Source organism: Chrysochloris asiatica, unplaced genomic scaffold (assembly GCF_000296735.1).
Source record: "Chrysochloris asiatica unplaced genomic scaffold, ChrAsi1.0 scaffold00133, whole genome shotgun sequence".
In the NCBI taxonomy this organism is placed as follows: Eukaryota; Metazoa; Chordata; class Mammalia; order Afrosoricida; family Chrysochloridae; genus Chrysochloris; species Chrysochloris asiatica.
Window position 1 is genome coordinate 808,287 of NW_006408651.1, and position 9,985 is coordinate 818,271.

The window sequence follows — 9,985 nt, forward strand, 5'->3', positions numbered from 1 at the left end:
AGTACCGTTGAGTTGGTTCTGACTCATAGAGCTCCTGTACAGGGTTAATGAGAAGCAGCTGGTGGGTTTGAGCTGCTGACCCTGAGATTAGCAGTCTAGTGCTTATCCTTCAGTGCCACAACAGGACTAATTGGAAACAGTTATAATTTCCACATTCTTCATGGCAAGAACTACTTTTTGCCTCAACATGTCCATTCATTTCACCTCTATAATTTAACCTTGCTTCCTGGTCCCTAAAATGTTTCCTGCTCATGTCTCTCTGATCCATGGAAATTCTACATGAACCACAGGTCATCAGTTCAAGCCTACCAGCTGCTTCTTGGAAACCCTATACAGGGTTGCTATGAGTCGGAACCGACTCGATGGCACTTAACAACAAAAACAACAAGAGCATTACCCCTTTGGACTCCTGGTGTGGTGCTGCATTGTAAGTAATGACTGCTAACTGCAAAGCTGTCAGTTCAAATCCACCAGTCGCTCCTCAGAATCCCTATATAGGGTTACCATGAGTCAGAACTGACTTGATGGCACTTAACAACAGTAACAAAAACATTACCCTTTTACCCTTTACCTCCAAGCACCTAGCTCAATGTGGGGTCCACAGGAGATACTGAGTACTGGTTGACTGATTCCTCTTGGATAGGCTCACAAAGATTACTCTTGATACTCTTTCCCTAGGAAAGTAGTTACTGTGCATTTTTGCTGAGATTGGCCCAGAAGAGATGCAACTCCTCTGAGGAATCAAGTCACTGATCCAGCCCTAAAGTAATTCCAAAAAGATCCAGCCCTGAAACAAGTCAAATTAGCTCACAATCTTACTTAATTTAAAAACTTAAAATTAGTAAAATTTGCATGCCACAAAACAAACATGTACACTGCCATCACTTTGTGAAATTTTCTACTGTGGCAGCTCATTGCCTGTTGTTAATGGTATTTGGCATTCATTCTTTAGGTTTGTATATTGCTTAAGGAGCTGAGAGTGCCAGATCTCTACATGCAAGTTCCTCATGAGCACAGCCCAATGAGTACAGTTTTCAAAATTTAAATCGCTCTAACTTACAGAGATCATAAACATCAAACCAACCATGGGGACTTTTTTATTTACGGGGTACAACATGAAGAGATATCACTGTAGGTAGAAACATCAGCGAATCAGAAGAGCTGAGATGATCCCAGCCTGCCCACAATGAGAGGGGCAGATGTAGTCATTAACACAGTTTCCAATGAATAAACATCTCCTTTTGCATTATTTTGATGTTTGTCTGTTCAGGCATGCTGTGTCTTTTTTGGCTAAGGAGAGTCAATATCTATATCTGAAAATGATCATTAATCACATTTTTGAAAAACATATTTTAGCAAAGAATGAAAACATTCACAAATGCAACTGAAAAGAGAGAGAGAGAGAGAGAGAGAGAGAGAGAGAGAGAGAGAGAGAGAGAAACAGCCACCCCTGCAGCCAAAACAATTCAGTGTGGGAACAGTATGGTGTTGACGCATCCCTGAAACCCAACTAACTGCGTTGTAAAATCATCAGAAATGAGGCGGCTGGCTCTGATTACCATTGTGATTTGGGGGGTGTATTTATCTTTAGATAGAAAATCTGTTCAAATGAATTCTCCCACATATACCCACCCATCAGGCAATGTGCTGTTGAGTGATCTTCATAAAGCACTGAGTATTGTTAATAGTTATCTTTTCATTCAAAGGTATTGAAGGAAAGGTGGAGAGATAACTTCACACCAAATTTTGCCCTGTGAAAAGAAATCATGGAGTCACTGTCTGAAGAGGCTCAGAGATTTTTAAAAAAGAAAAAAGCCAAAGACCAGGAAAATAATGACCTTGAATGAAATATGATGGGGAATAAGATTAGGCTAGGTGTGTAGAGACTGAGAAGTGAGGTAGAAAAGAGGAAAGATAGGGAAATTTCATTCTCTTCTCAAAGATACGGGCTCTTACTCCCTTATGCATCGGCTCACTATAGATTAGATCTGAAAATGCCTTTGATCTCTGGTAGACAGGTTTCAGCGCCAATAGGCTAAAATATTCATGGGCAAGGGCCTGCAAATTCCAACAAGCCACATTAAATAACTAGATATCCTGATGATTCCAAGGTTACCCACCAGACACTATCAACTCACAGTACCATATGATCTGCTTACTATGCAAATATCCACATACGTGCAAAGTCTTATTATTATAAATAACTCATCTCCCAGCTGCAGACATACTTTACAGAGAAAATGACACATTGCCTGACTGTCACTAAAAGAAGCCAAGTGAAAGTGATGTAAACTGCTGCCCTCAAAACCCATTTCTCCCGATTCTAAGTTTGGTATGAAACATCAAAGAAGCCCTAACTGAAATAAATAGGAGTTCTCCAGTATTCAGTAATGGGGTCCAAACACGATGCTGGATTCCCTCAGAGCCTACCTGTGTGGTTACTTGGTAAACTAGGAAATGAGCAAAGTCTTTTCATTGACTCTGGAGGAGACAATGGTTAATGAATTGCTTTCTCTGTTTTGCCTCCAGTTTAGCTAATTGATCAGGTGCCTCTATGAAAAGCATTGCTAGATAGTCTCCCAAACCAAAACCAAACCGGAGTCACTTCTGATTCACAGTGACCCTAGGAGCAGACCACCTCATCTTACTGCCACCAAGTTGCTGGTGGGTTTCAATCACCAACCTTGAAGTTAGCAGCCCAATGCCTAACCCACAGCACCACCAGGTCTCCTTAGATAGTCTCACAATGGGTATAAAATCTTCAATCCCCTTTTCAGTTGGGAGCCTACACTATCCTCTCTTAACTTTGGGGTTGGCTTTTGTCCTGGAAAGGATATGAGAAATACTCACCACCCCCAAATAAAGTCTCCCTGTGAGGACTTCAGATCTAACTCCTAATCCAAATGTCTCAAAGGAATTCCTCTGTGACCTCAGACTTTTCAGATAAACTCATTCATATGCTCTTCCTCTTCTTGTCCCAACTCTGTTCCCACACCCATAACTTTCTCATCCACCTCACCCTTGGTCACTTGTTACTGAACACTTGTCTTATTTGGACTATTAGTATCTCTAACTCTAATTTTTTTTTTTCTTAAATGTTTTATTGTGAATTATGTGATAGTTTACATGGGAGAACACATTAGTTTTACATTCATTCTATCACATATCGTCTCATTACTATGGTTACAATCCCCTCCATGCAATCCTTCCCCTGTACTCCCCAGGTCTTCAGCACACAGTCGCTCTCCCTCTCTGGATCTAAAGTCTCCAGCTGCTCCATTGCTCCACGTCATCATCTCTGCCTCCATTTCAGGCATCACTGCTTCTCTGGGTAGGGTCCTGCTCTCTGCTCTTCTCCCTTGATGGTCCTAGGGACCTCTGTTCCTAGACTGAAAAGTTAATCACTCCCTTCCTTGCTGTAAAACATCTACCTTTATGTTTCCAACTCTCACAATCAGTTCTGATAACAATTATTCACTATTGTATCACAAGAGACCCATCTGTATTTCATTGCATCAGCCCCGCCTAGTCAGATTGACTGTTACTCACTGGAGATTCTACCTTCCTCCAGGCCCTCTGGATCTAGGTTCCCTCTTGAAAGCTTGTAAGCCAGTCACTTCTTGCCTTTGTAGCCCCCCGCCCCCCATTTTGGGTAGCCAATGTCCAAGTTGCCCATCCCTGTCTACTCTGTGTGTGGAGGGGGTGGGAATGATTCTTGCTATAAGGACTTGAGGAAGCAGTAGCTCAAAAGAGGGAACAAGTTCTAACTCTAATTTTTGTGTTCAGTTTTGTTCTGATTTCTTGCTTCATTTGCAGGATCTACTGTTTCCAAAAAGTGGTCCCCCATCCCTCTTCATGGGAATCAGAGACATAGCTAGGCTTTGAGGTATCTGAAACACATGCAGTCAGAGAAGGACTCTTTTTAACAAAAATGTTATTAAAATATGAAATTATAAACAATGTTTTTTTTGTTGCTGTTAAGTGCCGTTGAGTTGTTTCTGACTCATAGCGACCCTGTGTAGGGTTTCCGAGGAACAACGGGTGAGTTTGAAATGCCAACCTTGCGGTTCAAACCAAGCTTGTAGCCTAGTACTTATTCTACAGGGAGCCTATAAAGTAAGTTGTCATCATGCTTAAAGCTCTCAGTAAATTGTGCCTTTCAGTAGCATGCCATCATTCTCAAGGATTGCCATTAAAGGTGTAGGGTCAATCTTGTAAGAAGCTCATTCATTTCTACTCCTTAAGACTTTGCTTGCTTTCAGGATCTGAGAGTTTGATAAAACTTGAAACTATTAATGCCCACAAGAGGCACACAATCAATAACTGGAGTTATAAATAATGAAAGTGATGAGATGGGGTCATAGGAGCCCCAAACCTCCAATATATAGAATTTTGGAAGAAAGCAGCTCAGAGACCCAATCTGTTCTTATGGCAATAGCTATCAATGAGCACCTAACTTAAGAGCATTTGAAAATCCTTGCTTTGAGTTAACGATAACAGGAAGTTGACAGTGATAATTTACAAAACTCTGAAGTTAAATTTAGACTAAATCAATCAGACAGAAAATAGGAAAGCATTTCTCCCCTTCCTTCCTTTCACAGTTTCCTCAAGTGACTGCTTCTCTTTGACTCCCCACATCTGTTCTCAGTAAGAAGCCATAGAGGCACAGTGGTTAAGCAGTTGGCTACTGGCCTAAAGTTTGGCAGTTTGAACCCACCAGTCACTGTATGAAAGAAAGATGTGGCAGTTTCTCTGCTGTAGTGAAGATTTACAGTCTTGGAAGCCCTCTGGAGCAGTCCTGCTCTGTTCTATATAATAAGGTCACTAGGAGTTGAAGTAGATTCAACAGCAACAGATTCAAGGAGTAACTGAATTCTCCCAGAAAGTGTTCTAGCCTTTTGAAAACACAGACCAGTGAGCAAGGATCACTGCTCTCTTTTCCATGAGTTCTTTGAACAGCAGTGCATTATATCCTTGAGATCATTAACAGCTTTCTTTACTAGAAATTCAGAAAAAAAGATCTATGAAGGCCATTAGTAAGTTTACCAAAAAAGTAGATCTATAAACCGAGGATGCAAAAAGAAAAAAAAATGCATTTCATTAATAGCAAAAATAGAGATTGAAGAAACCGAGTTGATGTCTAATGACAACTACACAAAATTGAGCTGAAGATTTCAGCATGGCAAAGAAAAGTCTAAGATGAAATTGCATAACCACTGTTGATATGCTTCCATGTCCATAAACACCGTAGCAAATTAACTCAACAGATTTCAAATTTTGGAAGGGTAGGCACGCTTCCATAAGCTCTAAATGAACTATATAATACCTCTCTTCTAGCTAAGTGAAGGCTCCTAAAAAACCAGATGTGATTTCAGATGATTTATTAAGGAAGTACGGTATTAGGATTTAGATGTACTGAGAGAAACTGTCTCAGAATAAAACAGCTGGGTATTATTAATGCTAATGATGTATGGGGAGTCCTGGTGTGGTGCTGTGGGTATAATGCACAAGACTACAAAGTTGGTTTGAACCAGAAGGTTGGCAGTTCAAGCTCACCAGTTGCTCCTAGGAAGCCCTATACAGGCAGGGTTGCTATGAGTTGGAACCGTCTCGATGTCACTTAACAACAACAAACTCTTGACGTTTACAGTAGAAATATAAATGAGATGACTCGATCTTATGGCAACTCTATGTGTGTCACTGTAGAACAGTGATTAATAAGGTTTTCAGTGGCTGAGTTTTTGAAAACATATCACCAGACCTTTGTTCCAACGCACCTCTGGTGGTGGTTGTGGTGTACCGTGGAGTCAGTTTTGACACACAGCAACCCTGCATAGGGTTTCCAAGGTTGTGAATCTTTACAGGAGCCGAAAGCCTCATCTTTCTCCTGAGGAACGGCTGGTAGTTTTGAACTGATGACCTTGAGGTTGGCAGCCCAAGTTGCAAACACTACACTACCAGAACTCCTTAAGGTGCTTTGGATGGACTCAAATCTCTAACCTTTCTTTTAGCAGCCAAATACACTAATAGTTTGTTCCACTCAGGGACTCCTATTAGCAACATAAACCAGATCAAACATGCTGCAGTCAAGTCTATTCTGATTTAGTGTACTGTGTGGGACTAAGGAGAGCTGCAGACAGCCTCACCTTTTGCTCTTGGAGCAGCTGATGGGTTTGAGCTGCCAACCTTGTGGTTATCAGCTTAATCCACTTCACCACCAGTTAATTACTAGTAGCACAATAACCTAAAATATAATTTGTGTCAATTAATTACCAGAAGGTCCAGTCACTATTTGTTTAGGGGCATCCCCCCACTTCCCTTCCCCCACCTCCACTTCCCCCTCGCCACCCCTCAACCCGATGCCTTCCTCTAACTCATACCCACAGAACAGTGGCCAAGCACATTCTTCCACTTGAGTGACAATCAGCATTCTTTCTGTCTTCTTACCATCAAAATGAGAAGGGCTGGACCTTATGAAGCCCTAGAGGCATAGTGGGTTATGAATTGGGCTGCTAACCACAAAGTCAGCCGTTGGATTCTACCAGTTAGTCCGTGGGAGAAGGATGAGGCTTTCTATTCCCATAACAATGAACAGTCTTGGAAACCTAAAGGAACGTTCTCTTCTGTGCTAGTTGGAATCAACTCGCAGCAGTGCATTTGGGGACCATTATGGAGAGGGCAAATGTTATGGGACAATCATGAAAATGCAAGCCAACCCTCAAGAGGAAAAAGACATTAAATGATGACAGGTGATACTTCTAGAGGTGAACAATGCTTGATCAGGTAAAATGCTAGGAACGGGTTGAAGGGTGCCTATTCCTTTGCAGGGAGAATTCCTCGGCCTTTGTTTGTCACCCCCTTTTCCCTCCTTCCAAAATAGAACTTACTTTTGTGACTGCTGTGGGTGTTTGGGTTCTTACTTTAATTTATTTTAAAGTTTGATTTAAATTTGGAACCCGCATAAGACTTTTGACATTTATTTCTGGGGGTGTTTTCTGGAGCTCGATGAAGTGGGTGTTGATTGACAGCAAGGTTTCCATGGAAATAGCTGTCATTGCAGAGACTAAGGCTTTATTTCGTACTCTTCCTTTGTCAAGCAAAGGTTTGTGGGATATTTTAAAAATAGTATAAGTGCCCCCAGAATTAATAGGAAATCGTTCAGCGACTCTTTTCTAACATACCTATCAAAACCTGCAACTGTTTTCATTCTGTACTGTTCTGTTCTGCATATATAACCACAACTTTCTGCTTTAAAACAAGTGCTTTCCAATATTGTTTTCTCTCTTTGGTTACCTGTTCTTTATATTTCCCCTACAATGCTGGCCCCTGACGAAATTGTGCAGGTAATGAATTTGGAGTAATAAAAAAGCATTGAACACTCCTCCCAAAGAAATTCTCAACTATGTTACAGGGATGGTCTTGGGCAGCCTGCCAGCTCCACGCTGTGCTAAGCTGACTTCTTGTGGGCTTTGAAAGAGGAAATCCAGGAGACGAGAAAACACATGTGTGATGTTAACAGAGGAGCAGACTAATTACCGTAGACTCAAGTTGGGTTCCATTATTTTTATGACTCTTCTTCTATTGATTCGCACCTTAACTAACTTCTGGAAACATTGAATATATGTTTAACTAAGATGCAGGATTTCCATACCAAATAATAATCAAGTCCAAGTCTCCTATTTGTCCGGGCTGGTGTTCCACAGACCTTCATTATAACTGAAAGAGCAACTGAATTCTGAATACTAACCAAATATAACCCAAAAAAGAAAAGAAAAAAGAAGAAACCCATGGAATAATATAAATAACAAAAAATGACTCTCCTCTAAAATTAACTACCCACCTCTAAACTCAAGTGCCCATGAACCTGTATCCAATCATTTATTTTCTTTACAGCAGGCACCTCTCTAGACTACTGCACATAACAGTGCAGTGCAGGACCCCTTATAGGTCAGTTCCTGAATTTCTGAAAATATTACAGGTACTGAGTGTTTACATTACTTTGTATTTTTCTTGCCACAATCAATTTCCCTTATCTCTTTATTGGTCTTATTTAGCTCCCTTTTATATGAATGTCAAGTTTTCCATTTGTTAAGGACCATCATCTAGACCCCTGCTGGAAAAGTACATCCCCCCAACCCCTTGGTGTTGCTTCAGATTTCCACTACCTAAATGTGAATTAAATTCATAGCTTGGAGAAAATAAATCATATGGAAAAATATGGAGAAAATAAATCATATGGAAACGTGGTTGAAACTCACACAATTCCCTTTATTATTCCATTGGAAGGGTTTATAAGATGTTTTTTGCCTCTACATAGAATTTCTAAGTGTTAATGCCATTTTGAGGCAAGAAAGTTTTCCTAAAAAACTAAAATTGTTTACTCTACCATGTTCTCTAATGAGCTAAAAAGATATATCTAAGACCCGAGAGATTACTGAGGATTTTAATTATGTGTGACAAAGCATGTTTTGACATTTCAGGAACCTCAGATTATTTCTGGCTAGATTTATAATAAGAATGGAAAGAAATATACTAAGAAAGAGACTTAGGTTTATCTTTCCTTCTCCTTCCCATGGCTATTTTGGGATAGACTTGAAAGAACTACATTTCCCTGTCCTTACTGAAAAGAGTTTAAATAGGTCTGTTGATGCTGTTGATAGATATCTTCAAGTCACTTCTGACTCATAGTAACCCTGTATAGCATTTCTGACACTGTACATCTTTGGGGAGCAGAAAGTCTCATCTTTTTTCCCGAGGAGCAACTGGTGGGTTTGAACTGCTGACCTTGTGATTAACAGTCCAGTGCTTATCCTATAGCACCATCAGTGTATCCTTGGGGTCAAACCCACCTTACTGGCTTTATCCCACAGTGCTACACCAGGACTCAAATATAGGTCTGGTGTTTGGTGGTTGTGTGCTGTGGAGTCAGTTCCAACTCATAGGGACCCTGTACAGGGTTTCCGAGTCTGTGAGTCTTTATGGGAGCAGAAATCCTCATCTTTCTCCAGTGGAACAGCTGGTAGTTTCGAAATGCTGACCTTGAGGTTAGCAGTCCGACTCATAACGACGATGCTACCAAAGCTCCTTAATATAGGTCTAGTGAGAAATAAATCTTAGAATACACACAAATGGCCACAGATGAAAAAGTTTAGGAAAGGAAACCAGTGATCACAGAAGTCTAAGAAGAACAGTAATCTAAAGAGGAGCTTAAATAATAATAAGTGTTATCATAATATTGAATTACTGGTTGGGTGCTGTAGGATCAGCACCAGATTGCAAACCACAAGGTCAGCAGTTCAAACTTAACAGCGGCTCCAAGCAAACCCTATAAAGGACTGATGCACTTAACAACAACATAATATTGGAGTCCTGGTGTGGTGCTATAGGGTAAGCACTGGACCACAGGTCAGTTTAAACCACAAGGTCTGTGGTTTAAAATCACCAGTCGCTTCTCAGAAATCCTATACATGTTTGCTATGAGTTGGGACTGACTCAGTGGTATTTAATAACACTAACAATAACATCAAAATGTAGACTGGGATACTATGCAAGTTACTTCTCATTAGTATTATTTATATATTTTTATAATGATAGGGGCCATTTCTTTCTCTCATTTAAGATATTATATTGAAGCAATTATTTACCTTGAGTCAGATGAGCTGGACCTTTGCTTCTTAAGTCTTTAGATATGTGATCTTAAGGCATTTAACTTAATTTAGTTGAGACAAGGCTTCTCATGTTTAAAATAATGCTTTGCCTATCTAACAACTTCAGAAAGCATTTAGTAAAACTGTAAACTATTTTCAAATCTAAGTTATTGGCATTATTTTCATCTTTCGTCCCCTTCTTCTTTCTCTTTTCCTCCTACTCCTCATCGTCCAACTTCTACTATCGCTGTCAACATCATAATTCTTTGGGACAAATCTTGAACTGGAATCCTGCTTTAACATTTGTTTTGGTTGTCATACAATTATAAATGAAAATC

The 9,985-nt window shown here is 40.2% G+C and overlaps 1 protein-coding gene across 2 annotated transcripts in view; it reads right to left on the reverse strand.

Moving 5' to 3' along the window:
- The window catches only part of LOC102824254 (estrogen-related receptor gamma-like), an 812,051-nt gene that overhangs the window by 707,895 nt on the left and 94,171 nt on the right, over positions 1-9,985 (reverse strand). The window lies entirely within an intron of this gene.